Source organism: Stegodyphus dumicola, chromosome 5, assembly GCF_044657685.1.
Source record: "Stegodyphus dumicola isolate Sdum_Otavi_A_Nest chromosome 5, ASM4465768v1".
Taxonomy (NCBI): domain Eukaryota; kingdom Metazoa; phylum Arthropoda; class Arachnida; order Araneae; family Eresidae; genus Stegodyphus; species Stegodyphus dumicola.
In genome coordinates this window covers 175,173,304-175,196,824 of record NC_140772.1, presented here as the reverse complement: position 1 = coordinate 175,196,824, position 23,521 = coordinate 175,173,304, and the positions used below count along the sequence as shown (strand labels likewise).

Here is a 23,521-nt window from a genome sequence, read left to right as displayed (position 1 = left end):
TATGCATTTTATGGCCTTTTATATTTCATGTACATTTAACATTTTACATTTCACTATTTCTTATTATATATATATATTTCCTTTTTTCAACTTTTATTTGATTTGTTTTTGCTAAAATAGCATAGTTATGTTTCTTATGTTTCTCATGTTTATTACAATTACTTTGACTTCCATTTCATAATTCCACTTAAGATTACTACTATTTATTATGTTTATTTTTATAAAAATAGTCTTGAATTAACATGCATAAAAGCGAAGGTGTCGGGGGACATTTACTCGAGTATCTTGGAAATGTAAATGTAGTAAATACATAAATTGGCTTTTCACTCAAAATTTCTAAAGAATCTAGTATTAGCGAAAATGCTTCATTCAGAATGAGTTTTTTGATACTCTATTTTGGCTATAAATCCCATCACTTCACGGAACTACAATTTTGGCCTAACTTAATTTGCCAGTTTGGCATCGTCATTCTTACTTGAGTAAAAGACGAAACACCTTCGCATTTATTAATTATTGTTTATTGAACGGAAGTTGGTTTGTTCCTCTTGAAAAGTCAACTAATTTCCGAACAATAGCGATAATTACTTTTTTTTTTTTTTTTTTTTTTTAAATTTTTTAATTTCTTTTTCAAAGTTTGAAATTTTGTTATTCATGATTTAAATTTAAGTTCCCTTAAAAAGTTTTTTGATGATTTACATTCAAGTTGCTTTAAAAAACAGTTTTCGGAATTTAACTTCCTACTTATGGGTTTCCTCATTTTGATACATTCAACACATTTTGATACATACTACTAAATTTATATTAGGAATTAACATAATCAATATTTCTTTAGTAAATAAATTATTATTATCTTACTTTGCAGCTATTACGAAAATATTAGAAAAACTTGTTTTCGAATTCAATGAATTTTAGATCATTCAATATATATATCTAGATACATATAGATATTATATATAAATATGCAGCAACATACAGATTATAAGCCTACACGCAAATATTTGTGTTTAATTTTATTCAAATAGTAAAATAAGATTTTAATATTTTGATATTTCTTTGTTTGTACCATTTCAGGATCCCCCTTCCTCAAAAAAAAAAAAAAAAAAAAAAAAAAAAAAAAAAAAAAAACTGAAAGCTTTCAGATTTTATGTTTCGCCCAAGGGGATTTTTTTAACGTTTTGTGTGTTATCTTTGTTTATTAAATATCGTGTTCTCCGCACTAAAACCATAAAATTCAATTCAACAGTAATATCACAAAATAATTTTAAAATGAGCGTATCTTTAGAATTTCCGATACACAGTCTCGGGCGCTGGAGATAAAAATGTGCTTTTTCTTCCCCCCCCCTACAGTATTGTCATTCCTCGCTTTGAAATCGTTAAGTTTGTTAATAAAAAATTCTTTAATATCTGATAAAATATGAAATAGATAATAAAACAAATTTCGTATTCCAAATTTTACTTCCAGATGCCCATATTCGAGAGGAGGACTCCGTTATTCAAAATTTGATGTCTCTACGTACATTGTTTTTTCACAGTGCGAGAAACATACATGCATTCGTGCAGATGCGTCATTATTTAATTTCTTTAAATGTAATGCAGGACTCTAATATTTGGTGGCAACAATTTGAAAAGTGAAAGGCCGTTTATAGTGAACCAACGCAAAATGCCAAAACGAAATTAATAGCCCTTCTGGGCAAATTGCCCCTTTGGGCTTAAAAAAAATTACTTTTTTTTTTTTACATAAAAATAATGAACGTGTTTTCAGTGGCAGCAATCAACTCTCGGCAAAGACAAAGAAAGAAGCACATTCCTAGTTTGATTCATTCGATTCTACAGCTACCGAGAAATAAGACTTTGAAAGCGAGTATTTATGAACAAACCCTTTCCCCTCTTTAATTCTAATTTATAAACATATCTCATATAATCATTCTCAATAATCTACATCTCTTATCTCATATCTCGTTTCAAATTGCCAATTGAGTATGAAAGTAAAAATTAGGCACGTGAACAGAGAAATAACTTAAGTAGAAAAGCCGTATTTTGCTTAATTAAGATGCTATAAACCTACATGTCCAGTGTTCAAATACACAAATCAATGCATATTTGCATACATACACTCTATAGACCTCTCTAATACGACGACCTATGGTTCCAGATGATTTTCGCCACCTACGAAGATGGTCGTCCTATGGAAGTTGAAGGGTTCATTGTATAAACTTCAGAAAAAGTTCTAGTTTAAATATATTCGTTCCATCATTAGGCAGCTATAAACTGGCCTTATTGTGAAACAGTGTTATGTTTAAAGCTTTCATATAAAATTTCTTACATTGTTAGAGAAAACGTGGTGATGATGATGACAACGTAGTCAGATTGCAAGTTAGTCACAGAAATTACACTATGAAAATAAAAAATAAAAAAAGGGGAAGAATAGAAAGAAAATCAAGCAAACAAACAAACAAAAAAACTTTGCATTCTATGTATGAATATTTAAACCGGATATAGGCTTATATGCATATAGTAGATAAGTATTTTATTAAACGGATAGACTTCCATTTGATAGAAAGTATTAAATATCGAAAATTGTCTTCTTTATGCTCTAGAAACATAATTGCAAAGTTAACTTCATTTAAATTCTGACTATATCTGAGAGTCTAGGAATGTTTTTTTTTTTTTGTGTGGGGTGGGGGGAGGCAATCTATACAGTGATGTTCACTGAAACCGTTAGTCCACTATTGACCATATTATCGCCCGCATGTTACTCTTATTTTATTCAATTATTTTTATTGACAGAACCACTGAAGTAACTTTCTCTCATTTAGCTGAAAATTTTTGGGAAATCCTATAATTTCGCAAACCTCCTTTCTAACATTAGGAATAAGGAAAAGAATTGAAGTAGATCGAAATTGATCGCTTTCGAAAAACATATTAGCAGGACAATGGAATCATTTTAATGAGTTTGCGTAACAGTGCTTTACTTTATTTTCATCATTATAAGCAGAGTTCAGAAAAACATAAGGGTAAACTTCCTATGCTAATAGTTTTTGGCACCAGAAAAATTAAAAAAAATAATGAAAAAAAAATCTGATGTGTACACCACATGACTTCCTTGTACGGAATATTAAGTTATGCGTATTTTTTCTTGCATTTCATTTAAACTTATTGGATTGAATTAAATCTACTTCGTCGATAGCGCACAAGTCACATTAGAATAAATGCACTCTTTAAAATTCACTACATTTGTTTACCACAGCCACACTCAGGCGCTAGGTTCACTTAACAGAGTTACATTTTATAACTTATAAACATATCGCCGGAACCATTACACAAAAGTGTAATTTTGCCAGCTCAGTGAGACTGAAGCCTAAAAAGGCGCATGACGATAAGAGTTTCCTGACATGGTAATCTCTCTAAGGAGAAACGCAGGCAACTAAAAGAAAGAAGAGGTTGGGCTTGAAGCCTGAAATCAGAGAAGCGGTCAGACTGATGAATAAGCTGGGATCTGATTGGACTGTTGAAGAAGATGAGAAGAACCAAATTATTACAGCGCGGCTGATGTTATAATAAATAATGCAAGTCATTTTATACACTCATGTCCATACATTAAGGATATTGCAATATCAGGTAAAGGAAGAGTTAGAAGCAAAACAAATTGGACTTATTTGTAAAGCTTATTTATTAAACAAAAGGTAAAGAGCAAAAAAAGATCCTATATGTTTGATTTTATTAAAAAATTAGTGATTTTTCTCCCTGGAGCAAATTACCAAAAAAAACCTATTTAAAAAAAATCAATATTACATGGTTGGTATGATTGTTAATACATTGTATGTCTCCCAGACGATGCAATACAGTCCGTACAACGCCTAGGCGTGCTGAGTATCAAATTATCGATCTGATCTTGGGGGATATTACACCACTCAAAAAGTAATGCTCTCCGAAAATCCGGTAGACATGTAGGAGGAGGTTGACGGGGTGCAAATCGTCGGCCAAGCATGTCCCACACGTGCTCTACTGGATTCAAGTCCGGTGAGAATACTGGCTAGTCCATACGGGTGATATCCTCCGATTGAAGGCATTCGCTTACGATGTTTGCACGGTGAGGACGGGCGTTTTCATCCATAAACACAAATTGTGTGCCCATGGCGCCCCGAAACAAACGTACATGTTGTTCCAGAATGACGTCCCGATAGATTTGGCTTGTCATGGTTCCAGTTTCAACATGCAGGTTAGTTTTGGAACCTAGAATAATTCCACGCCAAACGAGTACTTCTGCACCACCGTAACGGTGTCGTTCAATGATGTTTTCAGGTGGTAACGGGTACCTGGAACTCTCCATATGAAAGTCCGGCGAGAATCAGACTTCAAGCTAAACCTGGACTCGTCGGAAAACATCACACAAGCCCACTGTTGCGGTGTCCACAATGCATGCTCTCTACTCCAGGCTAACCGCAGGCGACAGTGAGTTGCAGTAAGTGAAACGCATCTGACAGGTCTACGAGCATATACACCAATCTGCCCTAAGCGTCTGTACACGGTCTGCCTTGAAATTGTCGTACCAGTGGCTGAAGAGAGCTGACGAGACAGGTCTGAGGCTGTGCTTCGCCTGTTTCTTTTGGCAGTAACTGCCGAATAACGGTCCTTATTCGGCGTTGTAACTCTGGGGCGACCTGTGCTGTAACGTCTACTCATATTACCATTATCTTAGAATCGTTGCCAAAGCCTGAAGATAACACTCTGGGCAATTCCAAGTTCGTCTGATACTTCCAGTTGGGTACGCCCACATTCCAGACGGCCGATAATTCTACGACGTAAAAAATCATCCAAAAGCATCCTTTGTGTCATACCTATTCGGTTATTGCACTGAAATGCTTATAAAGCGCCTGCGAACAATTTTACTTCTTTGCCTGTATTCCTTATATATCACTCTCTTACACTCTCGTCATTGTGACGTACCATCGGTGTCATCTGGTTACTTCCTGAAATTTGCATATGATTCTTGAAGATGTGTGTAGTGATTTTACAGGTGATATATTTATTTTAGAATTCGATTTCCTCATGACTCAGAATTATCCTTAATTTATGGACATGAGTGTAACTCAGAATGCACAAAATGTATATCACCTGAAGAATTATCTAATCGTTGCCACACGTTCTATTCACATACTGTAATAAATCTAAAATGATGTATAAAAAAATGAAACAAAACAAAAAAAGGGGGGAAGAAAGAAACAGTTTTTTCACAGACGATTCAGTATTTCTCATTCAATTAATCCAGTTCTCACTTCGCGACAAAGCAAAAATACATAAAAACTAAAAATAGCTATATTTAAAATTAAGAAGTAAATCTTAAACACTAATTTCCTCGATTAAATTCCAGAATGGATTAAGCATGGTTTAATTCGCAATAATAAAAGAAAGCGTTATCTTTATTGTTGCGAAGCTTAGTTTCTCTAGATTGGCAACAAATCCACTATTCTGCCAAGTTTCAAATGTAAACAAACATGGCCGCCATGGTAAAAAACTTAGGCTTAGCTGCACTTAAACAACTTTTAAATTGTTGATAACTCCACAAAGTTGTGAATGCAGATTTACTAAAGGCATAAAAACCTTAATCGGAAGATAAGAACAACATAATTTTACCATTTTTAAAGCAAAAAATGCACAATTTACAAGCATATAAGAATAAAGAAATTGAGATCACTGAGCCGAGTAACAGAATGGATATAGTATATATACATATATTTATATACTTTTGGTGCGGCCGAGTGCAACCAAAATACGAGGTGCAAATCTACATGTTATAGCAATCCTATATACAAAATTTCAACGTTCTGGGCCTACTCGTTTTTGAGTTATGCGAGATACGTACGTATGCACAGGAGTCAGGAAAAATTCTCTTTAGTATTCATTTTAAATCAGTTATATATATATAAAAACATCGTTAAATCGCATTCGATAGCCGTCAAAATGGATATTTTCTTTGAAATATGATATCCGAAATTTTTCGCGATTACAATACTTCCTTTTTACTTCGTACAAGGAAGTTAAAGCATGCTTTCTTATTAAAGCAACTGCATAAGCAAAAAGATATTTATTCAAACTGTGTAATTGTATTTACAGTCATGCTAATGTGTTCTGTAGGAAATTGATATTTAGCATGTTCTGACTGGTGTATTTCACTATATTACAGTTCTTTCTATTTTGCTGAGCGTTTTGTTACTTTTGAGCTGTCCATTTGTCTTAACGTATAAATTATTGAGAAATTCATGTTAAATTGTATAGATGGCTAAAGCCACGGAAATTGAATAAACAGATAAGGAGCATCATTCTACTTAAAGTGGAAAGAAATGTATCCTGCCATTAGGATTATCAATTAGGATTTCAGAAGTAGATTAACTGATAACACAATCAACAAATAATCAAGAATACAAGTGTATTTTAGAAGTGAATGATAAGAAATTTTGAAAAAACATTCAGCTTTTCATATGGTAGAATTCGTTTTCTAACCACTTTTGCTTAATTTATTTCTGTCTACTATTTCTGATTCAACACAACTTTTCCAAAGATTAAAATTTATATAAAAAGCTATTTACGCTTACGCTGATAGATATAATTTAAGTTTTATAAAAATTTTTATTTTATAGCTTACAATCTGGTAACGTTGAATAAAAGTTTTATTTAATTTGCTATACTTGAGTAAAAATTTTCAACTTAGTTAACACAAATCATGGAAAGACAAAACTTGGGCCAAGAATCTTCAGGGTCTAGCTTTGGTAGCTCTGAGTTTGAGTTAAACTGGTAGCTAACCTTCAAACTTTAAAATGTTAAATTATTTTAAGAAAATTAATTTAGTTGTCGTAATTCTCAACAAAGATGTAATTATTGATGTCTGAATATGTTTTACGCAATTAACGTCTCATGTATATATTTAAATAATGAATTCTAAAAACAATTATAATCTATAAGTCTGGCTTTTCGACGGCGAACTTTATGATTTAATGGCCCACGATCAATTTTAATTATCCATCATTGAACTTGGCATGGAATTTGAACAAGGATGTATCCAGCAAGATATCACTATACAGGGTGATCCTAAATTTGTTTTTACAAATTAAGAGGGGTGATAGTATTGATCTAGATGGGCAATAATTACCATAGTACACAGAGTCGCATTCCACTCTGAGAGGAATATTAGAATTCCAACCTAAACTTACAACAGTGTTGGGAGAGCAAATGAAGGAGACTAAATGTTGCACAATTAGTTGCTCATGAAAGTCGATATTGAGAATGTAGAAATGTTATAACGACTTCTACCCTCTTCGGTGATCAAGTGATAAGATCGCTGAACATTGATAGTCAAAATCCGGAGGATTTGGATACCTGCATCGTAGTGTTCGCCCTTGTGTAACATGGATACTAGCCAGTTTTCTTTAGAAGATCCTCCGAAATCATGCCTTCCTTCAGGCAGATAGCACTTGCGTGCTTCAATAATTAAACAGATATTCATAATAACCACAACATTTTCAAGAACCCGAAGCTGGCCCAAATACTTGAAGACACAAAAAACACCATTATTGATAGAATTAGAAATGTGCATGGCGTAATACTATGCTCAGTTTTTAGAAGCGTGACTATGTATGCAAAGGGAAGCCTAGGAGATCATCTTACATCACTTGATGTGACGATAAATTTTTTGGATAAATTAACTTAAAAACTTAACTTTATGATAAATTAAATTAAAAATTAATGTTTTTGATTTTTATTGATTTTGATTAGTTTTCGACAAATTAATAACTTGATAAATTTTTTCACAATATCTGTTGATTTATTTCTAAGTTTTATAGTAGATTGTCGATGAACTATTTTGCAATGTTTAAAAACATAAGAGTTTTACTCATTCTGATATAGTCGTCCTTACCTGTCGTTAAGTTATTGTTACGTCTGCAGAATTTAACAGGTCTTCAGAACCAAAGTCTCTAGAATTTAATAGATCTGTGCAGGCGATGAACAGCAGTATTTGACGAAACAAATAGATATTTTGAAGAGTTTTGAATTTTGTAAAAGTTACACTCACCTTCGCATACAGAATCCCAGCTCTTCTGTCAAATAATTATATAATCAAATTGATATTAAAAAGCAATTTTATTCAAGGTTGCTTTGATTGTTAGTATTTTAACCGTCCATTCTTTAGAAAAGTGTTGAAGAATACGAATCTCACATGTTTTAGAATTCGGTTATCTTATCACAACCATTAACTGAATGAACTTTGCTATAAAACAAAAGCGAGTGCGTCAGACTGTCGTTAAGTTTGATAAGAAACAAAATTCCAGAGTAGTTCTAGAATATAACATAAATTCCTATTTCACGTATCAGTATAGAAAGAGCAATACGTTGTATAATGTGTGAAAACATGACTAGGATCTTCTTATGCAATTAAACATTATTTTTTTCTAACATTCAAGTTTTCAGTCAACATGACGTATCATTTTATCTGTATCATGAAAAGAATAGCATTTATCTAGTGTTAATATAACTACTAAAACTAAGTTGCTCATTACGCAAAATTTTTTTAAGTGTTAAATATGATTCTAAATCTATAAAAAGTGACTTCTATTTGCAGGTACCTAATAAAGAAATGCGTTATTAAGCATAAAATAAAAGTTTTTTATCCTTAAAGAAAGGAGGAGTTCAGTATCTGTATTGAAATTGCGATTAAATTTAATCCCCTGTACTAAAATGACGATTAGATAGTCATAATTTTAGTACAGAGGAAAACTCTTCACTTCTATATTTATAGTTTTGGAGAAAATACGTGCAAATGCATTATTTCTCATCAGAGAGAATATGTTATCCCCGAAAACTATTTGACTGTTCTGTTATTCAATAAACTGAACCCATAATTTACATTGTAAGTTATACAAATGCTGTCTGAGTTATGATCTGAAAAACGTATCGTAAACTTACACTGTCATAAGCGAAAAGATACTCAGGGCCGTTCCTAGGCCACTGGTTGGCCACGTACTTTCCTAAGATTATCGCCCCAAAATTAAAATAAATAAATAAATAAAAATTTAAAAAAAAATTAATAATGACATTTTTATTTCATACTCACTAGGTATGACAAATTGTGTAAGTAGTACTTACACATGATAAGTACTTACAATGAATTTAAAATATTCAGGCGTGTTATCACGAGAGTCCGGCAGCCCATGATTTTCGTCGCCCGCGTACTTTCAAACGCTGAACTCCCGCTAGGGACGGCCCTGAAGGTACTTGATACGTACGAGAGAAAAACATCGTTAAATTGCAATCGATAGCCGTCAAAATTGATATTTTCTTTGAAATATGATATCCGAAATTTTTCGCGATTTGAATTAATACTTCCTTTTTACTTCATGCAAGGAATTTAAAGAATGCTTTCTTATTAAAGTACTTTAAATTCCTTGTAATGTAGAGTGTCCACAAAATCCGTAACAATTTTACCCTTTTGTTGTGGGCACCCTTTAAGATGTAGTGCTGCAAATTTTTGTCGTGTGTATTAAACACGTGTAATAAATTCAGAAGTCAAACAACGAAAAATAAGCGTTATGTTTTCAAATTTTCACAGGACTAATTTCGATGGTTTTAACCTCCATCTTCAGCTGCAAAAACGCAAATCGCGTGTTCGGCGCCATTTGTTCGGTGTGTTATTGTGTCTTAATTACGTATAATAAAGTTTTCCCCCAACAATTTGTTTTTGTTTAAATGTATATAATGCAAGAGCTTGGGATCCGAAAATCCTCATATCACAAGGGAGTTGAAACAGGACAACACGAGAGTGAATGTTTGATATAGGATGCCGCATGACAATCATTAGGACCATTTTTCTTCCACGAACAGCCATTAACAGCCGGAGTTTACTTCCGATTACTTATATATGTCCACAGATGGATGATCGTCAACCAGAAGTTATTTTTCCGCATTTCGAAGTTGTGTAACTTGTGTGACTTGTCACGAATGTTGCTTGTAAAAGCGGGACCAAAGGTATAAACTGTATTATTACCAAACAGCAAGCTGTTAAAGTTCTTTAGGGACTTTGTAGACAACCTGTCTTCACTCTCTAAAATATAATAAACTAGCTTACTTAAGAATCTTGTAAGGATTATATTAATTTTATATACAGTTAAATTTTAAGTTCCTTTCCTGTCAAATTCTTAACTTCAACTTACTACTTCCGGCCAGAACGTAGTTTTAGAATCACTCTGTATACTTAATGAGGAAGAGCGGTATTTAACCGCGAAGTTCTACTTGCTGAGTTAGAGAGAATCAGAGTTTCTGATTTGCGCGCATCTGCCTTTTGGCTACTCTCTCTCAAAGCTGTTATTACGCTCGGGCGTACTCAGGCCCTTGATAGCTTCGCAGTCATCTCGTGTTTAAGGGGTCAACTGTATTAAAATTTTGATAGCTTCGGCTATATCTCTTTAGTTTAAATTAGTTTTAGTTTACTTCTTAGCTTCTTAAGTTCAAGCCCAAGTGTCGGCTTTTATTGTACACTCCAAGAAGGAGTTATGTTAAATCTTATTGAATAATAAAGGGTTATTTACCCTTTCATCTTGTTGTTTCTTGTCACATGAACTCAAGCGATTATTCGCTTAACTGTTCTTAAGATTCTTCATGTTCCACAATAACTTAGCAAAGTGAGGAACTTTACAAGCTTTCAAAATGATTAGATGACTTACATTATCCTACAAGCTGACAAAATCATGTACATCGAAATATATTATATGATAAATTTATAATACGATCTTGCAAAAGCTAGAAATACAATGGGCCTACAGAATATTTGAATGATAGATATAAATTAATAGCTGGATGATAGTCTTTGCTAAAAGATGTCAGTCAATGTCTTCAATATTTATTTTTGTCCCTCTTCTGATAATTTTTGAGAATAACTACACACACGCGAATTGCTATCTTTTGATAGTTTAGAGGCCTAATGTTTTTTTTTTTTTTAAATTAAATCGTCTTTTGGCTGTCCACTTTGTAAGAAATAACATTGTCTGTGCCTGCCAACAAGTGCTGAAACGATGGTATAAAATCGCAATTCAAAATTTGGTGTACGTTTCTGTTGACTGTGTAGGATTTCATTGCTTAGCAAACTAAATTTCTTACATCTTACACAAAGTATCAGGCAAATTATCGTTTTTTAATGGAAATAACAGCTGAGTACAAAGAACATTTAATTAATCTTCTTATTTAAAACTTAACAGATACACAGCTTGTGCTTACAACTTAATCTCTGAGACTAACGGGATTTCAGATAACATGAACGTGAACTTAAAATTTAAATTAATTTAATATTCCAGATTCACAACTACAAAGACTTAGCAGACGTTGATCAGCATCGTTGCCAAAGCTCTCTGGTTAGTTTCCAAGAAATATGTTCTTAAGTTCGAGTACTTATTTACAAGCTGATGAGAATTAACGAAAAGCAGAATTGATAGTAGTGTTAATTTACTACTACTACTCTACAAATTATTACTCTACAAATAATACTCTACAATATATTCTACTTTATAAGGTAGCGGGTTAATTAATATAAGATATTATGCAAATGCATATCACTTGCGCAAAATATAGTAAATCTTCAAATAAAAAAATAGTACATCTTGGCTAACCTTTAATCTTTTCTTACGAATTTATTTTAAACAATGATACTACAGGTAAAGGATAAAGTTAAAGCTATAGCAAAATGATAAAAAAATTAACTGAAATCAATGTGTTGGAAAGTTATTAAATGCTATTAAGTCGTCCTATTGCTGCTGGGTAGAAGGCAGCTCTCCCCCGTAGACGAATAGATCTTGGATACTTGTGAATGTCATACTACGCAGAACAGGAGAACATAAAATTCATCTGTATGAAATTTCTCTCGTGTTCTTGGTAGTAGAATAGTGAAAAAAAAAGGCAGAAGACAACTTCTCCTTGGTATTTTAATCTAAACTGAAACGGTGATGGGCAAAACTATACATTGCTGCCTCTCATGTCCCAGAATCACTGATTAGTGACAAATGCAAGCATTATTCCCCCCCACACACACATACAGTTCTTCATGGCTTGTTCATTTGCATATGTGACAGACAACAATAACAGCTCCTTACATCATGAAATTCTATTACATATTTGTAATCCAACCTTTGGTGTGTAAAACCTAATAAATGTTAAAAATTCCTTTTTTTCTGCAGCAATTTCAATTAAAATGTGAGGGATCAAAGTATTAAATGAAGCACTAGGGCATAACTAAAATTTAGGAGAAAAAAAAGTAATACTCAAATCTGCTTGTTAGTTTAAAATTTGAAACTAGGAAGAGAAGCTGATCCAATTATTATGATTTAAAGGTTCACTAAACTACTCCTTTTCCCAGCTCTCACCAGAATGTAATTTAGACGGTAAGAGTGCTTAAGTCAAGGTTTTTTTTTAATGTTTCAAATATAGAGCTTTTGGCAACGTCACCTCCAGTTTATGTCATATCGTCCAGCTTTGCCACTTTCCCGAATTTAGATATTTCTCTAGCCGCCGTTAAAGCAGGACATTAAAATATTGAGCCAGGTTAAATAAACCACTTGTGTAGTCTTTGATTACGATAATGTAATCCGAACAACAACTGTGTTATTTTAAACAACCACAGGTACGAAGTGTAGTTGTACGCACAAGATGTGCCCTCACTTCATTTAGAGATTTAATAAAACGTTTATTTACAGCCTTGTTAGGATTCTATCATAATATTTGAGACGGATCAATAACTCAATTGCAGTCTCATAGGGAATTTGATTAAATTAGGACTTTGATTAAATTTCTACACAATTATTAGGATCCTATAATCGACGCCCAGCTTTATAGAACCATATCCGTGACGGCGCAACTTTTAGCCTGCCCCTTTACTCTCAAAGAATCTAAGTTTTTAACTACAACAGCAAACCCAGTGCAAGGATATGGGTATATTTTAGATACCATGGGAGCATCGACGAAACAATCCAGTAGTTCGTCTGTAGAAGTTCGGTTTTGACTTTCAATGAAAGTTTAGAGAATCATTTTTTATTATCCCAGTTGGCGAAATTCAAAAGGTAGGTCGCTACAGCAATTTCTGCCCTGAGAGGACAAACTCTGAATTGGTGCAAGGACATTAGAAAGTACCTGCTAGGTGAAAAGAGAATTGAAAATTATAAATTTTATGCTTTCAAAGCGGCACTAGAGGGATCATTTCCTGTGGTTAAAGATAAGGTGAAATTAGAATCACAGTTGTATGATAAATATGAAATGCGGATGAATTAACTGGTTTCATTTTGAGAAACGTCCAGGTTACGAAATTTTGATATGTTCGAAAAACAATGAAGAAGTTATTGAGGTAATATTGCCCAGGTTGTATATCCAAGATCTTGCAGAATTTAGAAACACTGGTACGTTAAAACAATTACTTCAGTTAGCTATGAAATGTGAAAAGTCGGTTTTACCAACTAAGCTTAGGCGGAAGTTTCATGAAAGATTTAGCCGGAGTTTTGAATTACTAGCGGAAAGAGGTGAAACGCTTTTTATTTAGCATTTACTGCAGAAAATTCCTGTAATATATAAATTGTTCTCAAAAACTTCATTATAATAAAACAATAATTATATTATTGTAATGCAACATTTCTTACTGTTTAACTGGCACAGTTCGACACGCTTGAATTTTTTTAGGGTATGTTTAGGGAATTTTTAATTCCAAACGCCTTAAATTTTCCAATAGACAATTTCAAATTTAGGAGAACAACGTAAATCAAAAAGAATGCATAAAATAATTTTTTTATTTGAATATTCTTATATATTGGGGGCAATCTACATTTTTATCACCTGCATGTATTTTTTATGTTATTTTCTAAATTTGCATTATTCCCAATGAAAGAAACGCATAGTCTAAAAGATGAATGCAAAATAAAACATAACTCGAAAAAACTAATGCATGCCAAGCCTTAAATGTTTTTTCTCTAAGAACGATTTAGCAAACTCGGTTTTCGAGAAAGGGGTTCTACGATATTAAGAACCGCCCAGTTGATATGCTTTGGGCGGCCATATTGATTGGCCGAAAAGGTCAAAACGCCACTAGACTGCGATCCTAAACGCACCAGGCTCCAATCACTGATAAATCATAGATATTTGTATACCACAGTGTGCTTGCAGAAAGGAAGAACTTAAAATCCGTCAAAGTCTTCGTGAGAGGTTGCTGGTACAGAAAACTTCGTATTTCACCTCTTTTCATAATCTTGTTGCATATATATGCAGCGTTTGTATCATATCTAGCATTTGAATCTTTTTTAATGTTTCATAACGTACAACCGTTGTATATAGTAGGAGTTACACCGCATATATTGACTTTCTATATTCCTTATTCGAACTTGCTTATCGTGTTTTCTCGTGACTCAAACTTTAGTATTAATTATTATTTAGCAGCTTATTATTTATTTCGTATTCTTGCTATTTTAGTTAATATATGTTCTATTCTATATTAAAAATCTTTTAATTGATGATTTATACATATTATGCATTACCTCCGTGTCCGTGTACGTATTGCTTATTACAAAATTTGGAGTATGATGTGTCATCTCGATGTATCGTTTGATTTGACAAATACTTAACTCTCCTTTTTTGAGTGGACACATAAAATAAGAAGCTTTTCGCGATGAATGTTTTAATCAGACACCTAGCGATATACCTGTATTTTTTACCATAGTTGTTATGGAAATGGACAAAGTGGTCATGTCACCAACGGTAATCAAGATCTATAATTTGTTATGAATATTTATGCCTGTGCTTAATGCCAGAATATGGGTTAGTTAAAAAAATCTTATGATTTAGAAAAACTGTTATATGGGAACTAGGGAGAAAAAAAAATATTTTGTTTTTGCCCTATAATCCTAATTTATGTCACAGTAAACAAATGCAAATAAAGGGCATTAAATCTTAATCGCATTATCTTGGTGGTTGTAAAATTTTGAGAAAAATAATCCGCATAGTGATAAAGAAACTAGTCTTGATAAAAAAATGATAAATCGAGTACAAGGACACAAAAGATATCGCAAAGAAGTAAAATCTTTTTTAATTTCTGGACGCTCGATTCATCCTTTTAACAATTTTTGTTTGTAACAGTTTCGTTCTTGGAATGAATTTTGAAAACAAGTGAGTTCTACTTTCTGCAACCCTTTGCGACAGAGAGAAAGTGCATTGCCTCGCGCTCCCAAGAACATCCGGAGCCTGTGACGTCACTAGAAACAGAGGTCGTCCGCATCCCGGGAGGAACGAACGCGTCTTGAAGAATTGAAATGACCTACATCTCACTCGAAGATGTCGAAGGAGTATAAACGGGTCCAACGCCGAAGAAGCACTCCGAATTTAATTATAGTGAGAGTAGGATTCGTGTTGTTATTTTGCATACACGACTTGATGTCATGTCCGTGTTGTAAGCGGTAATTAAATTCACATTACTGTAGTTAAATCAATAACCGGATGACCTTTACTTTAAACTTTACTTTAAACGAATAGTTGATTCGAATAATTTAAATAAAAACACTGCCGTTAATGTTACAAATTTTATTATATTTATGTGTATTATTTCATATGTAAGCATCGAAATTTTGAACAGCAAAAATATTCGTAAAAGTAATGTAAATTGATTACATAGAAACAAAAATCTAAATTTTTATTAAATTGAGTAACTCTTAAAAACGTGCGGCAGAACTCAGTTTAAATATCAGTTGCTTAGAGCAAATCCTTAATTATTTATACTACTATCCCTATTTCTATTGTAGAAACATTAGGTAATTTTTGGAAGCAGAAGAGATGAAAAATTAGCAACGCCTTCGCCGGGAATCGAACCACGGACCTCTGAAATACCGGCTCACTGTGCTGGCCACTACATCACGAAGGCACGCTAGGAAGGCAGGAGAAATACCTTACACTATATTCTTAAACATTAAAAGCAATTTTTTTTTTAATCAGGTAAAACGGCAACATTAATTTGATGTAGAATTTGAATAAAACTCTGTCTATTTCGAGGGCGGTCAAACACAGGTCTCTCTTTTTCAAGAACATAATATTTTTTTTCTTTCTTGAAGAAGAAAGTCTAAACCTTATTGCCCTCGTATTCGAAATCTACTCCAAACTAAGGTTGCATTTTTATACTAAATTTAAATTTTACATTGACGTTATACTTAAAGTTATATATGTAATGTTAAGGTCTTACCTTGCGCAATTAGATATCAGAATCATGTATTGAAAGAAAACTCACCTATTCATGAAAATCCTCCACCGGAGTAAGCGCGATTATGACGATGACTAACTCTTCAATGTCCACCGCCTCTCCGCTGCGCCGTTAGTCATTGTCACTGCGTAGAAATGACGCGTCAAAAACCACGTGTGTTAGTTGATCACCTGTACTGTTCAAGATAAAACGAGTTAACGCGAATCTTTCGGGTCAAAGTACGTACAAGTAAAACGCTCGTAAAAACAAAGACCTCATTAGAGCTCTCCTTGTACTCAAATTATCTTGAAACTCAAGTTCTCTCTTTATGCCCGGAAATCACCATTTATACAACAGCAGCGTTATTAGTTCTACGAACAAGCTTATTTAGAGCTAGAATTATATAAACAAATATTCATATTGACTTAATTTATATTTATGGATTTTATCTACATTTACTTCCTCGAATTATTCGCATCTTTAGATTTATTTTTACCACTGAGATAAAGCTGTCATTCATGCAAATTTGAATTCCATATAAAGTAAGTTCATTGTAGAACAATTTTACACACATCTTAAAATGCAGATTCGAAGTATAATGATCAAGATTTCGGTTGTGATTCGAGCCTATATTCTCCTTCTCCGCTGGCAAGTGCTCTTGCCAGCTAGACTTTCGAAAGCCGGAAATTACTCCAGAAAATTTCTAATTTTAATCGAGAGTTTTAGCATAAATATTTTATTTGGCATTGATATGTATTGCTATGATACGTATTTCGTACTTCCTTCAAGCACTTCTGTTTCTGGCCAAACACATTGACGATGAAGAGACTTAAATAGACAAAAAAGAGTATAACGAACTAGAACTTGGGATTCAGACTAAGGTCCTCCTTCTTTATGTGGGCAGGTACTCTTAGCCAGATGATCTATGAACAGAAATAATCAGCTCCAAATAACTAATATTTTACAATGCGGTTCACATGATTTAGGCCAGATATTTTTCTCACACGGTTATGATTTTAATGAAGGAAAATCCGTATGAAAAAGCAATTGAAATAGATAGGGAACATTAAAGTTATTAAGATTTTGTGAGCAGAAGCTTTGAGCAATGCTCTCGCTGGAAATCGTTCCTGGTGCTCATTAAGTTGTATTCAGGGCCGGCTGTAAGTACATACGATATAGGCAGCCGTCCAAGGCGCCAATTTTTGAAACGCGCAGCTTTATAGTTGTTCTCATAAATCCCAATTAAATAAAGGCCTATTTCGCTTGAATTATTTATATTTAATTTATAAGAGGTGCCAACTCTACAGATTGCCCAGAGCATCGAAAATGTTGGAGCTGGGTCTGCTGCGTTGGTAAATACCGCTTAGCCAGTATAGTGGTTATTAACGCTGCCTTCCGCACCGGTGGATGCGAGTTCGAATCCCGGAGAAGGTATGGAAGTTTGTAAGCGTATAGTGTCTGTGTCGAAAGTCTTCTTGAGGTTGGTAGACCCTAGTAAGGGAACCTGAGTTGTTCTCCCTCAAACTGGGGCGGAACTGCACAGTTAGTCCTGCGGGACTATATCTGTATGACTAACGGTGAACTTCTGATGGTCCGCCCGCTTATACCTGTACCTCTGTTAATGCCTCAAGCACACGATAGGAGGTTGCTTTTAGTTCCTTCAGTAAAAGAAAAATCCAATTCTCAAAAAAGAAATCAAGCAAGACTCATCAGAATAATAGATGTAGTATTCTGAATATTAATATCTGGTTGTTTTCCGCCTAAAAAGGTTCATAACAAAGTTAGAAGAAAAACATGAAAGCAGTACCTTTAGTGCGAGTAGTAATCACCACCAAAATCTGTGATTTTCTGCCAACATTTTGGTAGTTTTTCAAAGCCTTCGGTCCAGAAACTTGGTGGCCGCGAATCCAAAAACACATCAACCTCATTTCGGACGTCCCGTGCAGAAGGAAGACAGCACCAGCAAGTTGTAGCGGCAGATGTGAAAAAAGGTAGAAGTCCGAAGAAGCGATGTTGGGGCTGTATGATGGGTATGGCAAAAGATCCCATTCTAGTCCGTACAGAGTCCAGCTGGTGAATGTAGACATATGTGGTCTTGCATCATCTTAATGAAACATTACTTTTTTTAGCCCTGGAACTCAGTTCGTCGTTTTCCCTTGATAGTAGCATCAACACGGTCTAGCATCTCGCTATATACCTTACTGTCGAGGGTTTTGCCTTTTTTCAGATACTCTTTGTGAATAATACCACGGCAATCCCACCACTTAAAAGCATGATCTTTTTGTTACTTAAATTGTGCTTTGTGACGCTGCCGACGGGCACACCATGCGCAGACCAACCCCCCTTTTTGGCCTATGTTGTTGAAGTAAATCTACTTTTCATAACAAGTGACGATTAGGTCTAGAATTTTGTCTTCGCTTTGATATTCAAGCAGATTAGTGCAGGCCCGAACATGTCTGTCACACCACGCGCAGATGAACCCCCTTTTTGGCCTGTATTGTTGAAGTAATACCATTTTTGATCACAAGTGACGATCCGTCCAGAATTTAATCCTTGCGTTGATATTCGGTCAGATTAATGCAGGCCGGAATAGCGTCTGTCCTTATCTGCTTGAGTCAGTTCATGCGGCACCAAGCGGTTGAACTCGTACGTCAAGTTTATGCGATGCATAGCGTGACTAATGGGCATGGCACTAACGTCTAACTGCTTAGCAAGCGCTCCGAGTGGTTGCATACTGATCTTCTTCCACAAGTCCCAGCAGGCGGGCTTCATCAGCACAAGTAAGTCGGTCAGAGTGTTCTGCTTCTTGAATGTCATAGTCCTTGTTTTTAAAAAACCTTCACAGTGTCATATGATACAACAGTGTCATATGATACCAAACCTTCACAGTGTCATATGATACAACATTAGTATCTAAAGCTGTGTATATGATTTGATGACATACTGTAGCTGACGTTTTGCAAGAGAACTGAAAGCAAATGATGGTTCGTGTTCGATGATGGAATCTGGTAACGTGATGATAGCAACATGTTTTTTACAAATTTCACAATATAGTGTTCTAAAGCAAGTCTCTTTCTTTCAAATGACAAAACTGTTTGATAAAATATGATTAAACACGCTAAGTCAGACTGTTTGTGCAGACGATATTTGCGGTGGCGGGAAACTTTCGTTAAAACCCGATAATTTGTAGAATTCAACTTTACTTGCACTTAACTGCATAATTTATATCGCAACTGCGAAAAGGTTGACTTTTATGAATTATTAAAATCATTCCAGTATATTCCCTTCCTGCCAGGCATATATGTCTGTGAGGAATCATTCATTCGCATATATTTTCTTAACTCGTCTTAAAATTTAAGTGCAAATTATATCATTTTTTAAAATACATGAATAATGTTGCATGCTATAAACCCCTGTCTATGTAATTAAAACTCCACAGTCAGGTTCAGTTAGGTTGACTTAGAAAATCTACTTCTGCTTATAATTTGAAACTATCAGTCAAGGCAACCCAAGGAAACACTGCAATGAGTGTATTTTAATTAATAAAAATACAGTTAAATTCGAAGCTTTATCATAAAATCAAAGTGACCACAGACTATAGATTCACTGCGCTTTTAAAGTCCTTGATATTTGACTTTTGGGTCATTATGATGTCCAGTGAGATATCAAACTGTTTCAGCCGCAAATAATCGATCTGCCTTATTAGAAGGTCGCGTCCTTGACGCTAACGGAAATTCGGTCGCAGTGCATTTCGTTCACAATCAATACCAAGAGAGTTTCTCTTTTGATATCCTATTGCTTCTTGCTAATTTTAATCTCCAGTGCGGATTTTATCTGATATCCCTGTCAAGAACAGAGACACTTCAGTGGAAAAATTCTTGTAACAAACAAATTCAAGGAGCACCCGAATGTAAGACAAAAATACAATATTGTATATGTCGAACAAATGTGCTTAAATGGTTTTGATAACTTAAGTGATAAATATAGGAAATGAAAAATATAAATAAATAGTAAATTTTTGAGAAATTATGATTAAGTTGTTTTTGTTTTACCAATAACATTTGCAGAAAATTTATGAAACAACAACTATAGTCTTAGCAGCCGTCAATGTAAGCCCAACAATGATTCTTTTTAACACTAGAGCTTAATTCTTTTAATCATTCAAATTACTGAATGATAATTTGGGCTGCTAATTATAAAGATCTGCTCTTTTAATTAAAAGTAGGAAGCATCACATAGTGTTCATAAACTACGAGTACGTTTTCGCACTCTAACGTAATTGTATTTTATTATTTTATAGTAGTGTGTAATTTTATATTAGTGCTGCCCGCTGAAGATTTCTTTAACTATGAATGCCCTACAAAGTGTAAATAAAAAGGTTTAAAAATGATAATTAAATATAAATATTTTGAAAGAGCATTTATTTCACATTTCGCCAGTATCAGGTACTAACATAGGTCAACAGTAAAATAACCATTACATTATGAGTCAAATGAGAAGAGGTTTAAAACAAAATGGATATCTCTAGTTTGTCACTAATGAAGACAGAACTTATATTTCTAAAATCATTTATATCAGGAAAAGAAGAATTCATTTTTACTGTTATAAAGAATTTTATTTTATATTAAGTTTCCTGTTTACTCATCTCAAAATTAATTTATACCTCTGCTTTCAGATTTATTTAAATTCTTAGCTTTATTAAATGAAGAAATAATTAATTACATAAAACAACTTTTCCTAAAATGGTAGCACTAAATAAGCGCTTTTTTTAAGGATTCACTACAACATATGACATTACCTGCTAAGTATCAGGAAAGGTGTTTTATTTTTATTGTTTAGCTGTATTCAATTGTTTTTAAATACACTCATGTCCATAAATTAAGGATAATGCAAAATCAGGCAAAGGAAGAGTTAGAAGCAAAACAAATTTGACTTATTTGTAAAGCTTATTTATTAAACAAAAGGTAAAGAGCAAAAAAAAGATGCTATATGTTTGATATTATTAAAAAAATTAGCGATTTTTTTCTCCCTGGAGCAAATTAAAAAAAAAAAAAAAAAAAAAAAAAAAAAAACCCTATTCACAAAAAAACCAATATTACATGGTTGGTATGATTGTTAATACATTGTATGTCTCCCAGACGATACAATTCTTAGCAGCCGTCAATGTAAGCCCAACAATGATTCTTTTTAACACTAGAGCTTAATTCTTTTAATCATTCAAATTACTGAATGATAATTTGGGCTGTTAATTATAAAGATCTGCTCTTTTAATTAAAAGTAGGAAGCATCACATAGTGTTCATAAACTACGAGTACGTCCAATGCCTAGGCATGCTGAGTATCAAATTATCGATCTGATCTTGGGGATATTACACCACTCTACAAGCAATGCTCTCCGAAGTTCCGGTAGACATGTAGGAGGAGGTTGACGGGCTGCAACTTGTCGGCTAAGCATGTCCCACACGTGCTCTACTGGATTTAAGTCCGGTGAGAATGCTGGCCAGTCCATACGGGTGATATCCTCCGATTGAAGGCATTCGCTTAGATGTTTGCACGGTGAGGACGGGCGTTGTCATCCATAAACACAAATTGTGCAACCATGGCGCCCCGAAACAAACGTACATGTTGTTCCAGAATGACGTCCCGATAGATTTGGCTTGTCATGCTTCCAATTTGAACATGCAGGTCAGTTCTGGAACCCAGAATCCACCCCAAACGAGCACTCCTGCACCACCGTAACGGTGTCGTTCAATGATGTTTTCTTGGTGGTAACGGGTACCTGGAGCTCTCCATATGAAAGTCCGGCGAGAATCAGACTGCAAGCTAAACCTGGACTCATCGGAAAACATCACACAAGCCAACTGTTGCGGTTTCCACAATGCATGCTCTTTACTCCAAGCAAACCGCAGGCGATAGTGAGTTGCAATAAGTGGAACGCATCTGACAGGTCTACGAGCATATACACCAATCTGCCCTAAGCGTCTGTACACGGTCTGCCTTGAAATTGTCGTACCAGTGGCTGAAGAGAGCTGACGAGACAGGTCTGAGGCTGTGCTTCGCCTGTTTCTTTTGGCAGTGACTGCCAAATATCGGTCCTCATTCGGCATTGTAACTCTGGGACGACCTGTGCTGTAACGTCTACTCACGTTACCATCATCTTGGAATCGTTGCCAAAGCCTGGAGATGACACTCTGGGCAATTCCAGGTTCGTCTGATACTTCCATTTGGGTACGCCCACATTCCAGACGGCTGATAATTCTACGACGTAAAAAATCATCCAAAAGCGTCCTTTGTGTCATACCTATTCGGTTATTGCACTGAAATGCTTATAAAGCGCCTGCGAACAATTTTACTTCTTTACCTGTATTCCTTATATATCACTCTCTCACACTCTCGTCATTGTGACGTACCATCGGTGTCATCTGGTTACTTCCTGAAATTTGCATATGATTCTTGAAGATGTGTAGTGATTTTACAGGTGATATATTTATTTTAGAGTTCGATTTCCGCGTGACTCCGAATTATCCTTAATTTATGGACATAAGTGTAGTTTATTCCAACTTATTTGTATCTTAATAGTATTGTTTAACTATTAATATTTGAAAATTTGTCTTAAATTAATTTTAGGTCTGCAATTGTCCGAGCGGTAAAGTCACTGAACACTCGTAGTTCGATCCGGTGTTCGAATCCCAGTGAACGGCTGGTTGTATGGGTATTTTCGTGGTTTTCTCTATGTGTAACGTGTATACGAGCCAGTGTCCCTTACCCCGTAACACAAGATATGCTCGGGATATTCTATTTAAGTCACAATGTCCCGGGAAACAGTTATGATATCCCGAGGATGTTGATTCTCAGATATCCTGAGGACTTCTTAAGTCAACATCCTGAGGATATTCTGTTCAAGTCTCAATGTCCCGGGATATATGAAGATCTCCTGAGGATGTTGATTTTCAGATATCCTGAGGACTTCGTAAATCAACATCTTAAAGATGTCCTGCTCAAGTCGTAATGTCCCAGAATATATGAAGATCCGCTGAGGATGTTGTTTCTCAGATATCTTCAGCATGTACTTCTTATGGAAGGTGATAATCTGAAAATATTAAGGTAACATTTTACAACACGCAAGTCAAATTATAAGAATCGAAATCTTAGTCTATGGATATTCTGCATATAAAAATTTAATTGTTATGTTTACACTTATTTTTGTCTTGTATATGTTGGCTGTAAGTAAAACTCAAAAAATATTTTAAAATTTTTGTTGTTGTTTCACAGTGCCTAGTGA

The 23,521-nt window shown here is 34.4% G+C and overlaps 1 protein-coding gene across 6 annotated transcripts in view; it reads right to left on the bottom strand.

Annotated features, from left to right (window-relative positions):
• The window catches only part of LOC118185097 (NAD(+) hydrolase sarm1-like), a 137,483-nt gene that overhangs the window by 76,706 nt on the left and 37,256 nt on the right, over positions 1-23,521 (bottom strand). Inside the window, exon 1 of one of the 6 annotated variants that reach the window (XM_035354894.2) lies at positions 16,289-16,423. The exons of 4 other annotated variants lie outside the window; for them this stretch is intronic. The gene's annotated coding sequence lies outside the window, so the exon portion shown is untranslated. Of the gene's footprint in view, positions 1-8,068; positions 8,173-16,288; positions 16,424-23,521 lie in introns of those variants that run through there. One more of the 6 variants, XM_035354895.2, reaches the window with a different exon arrangement.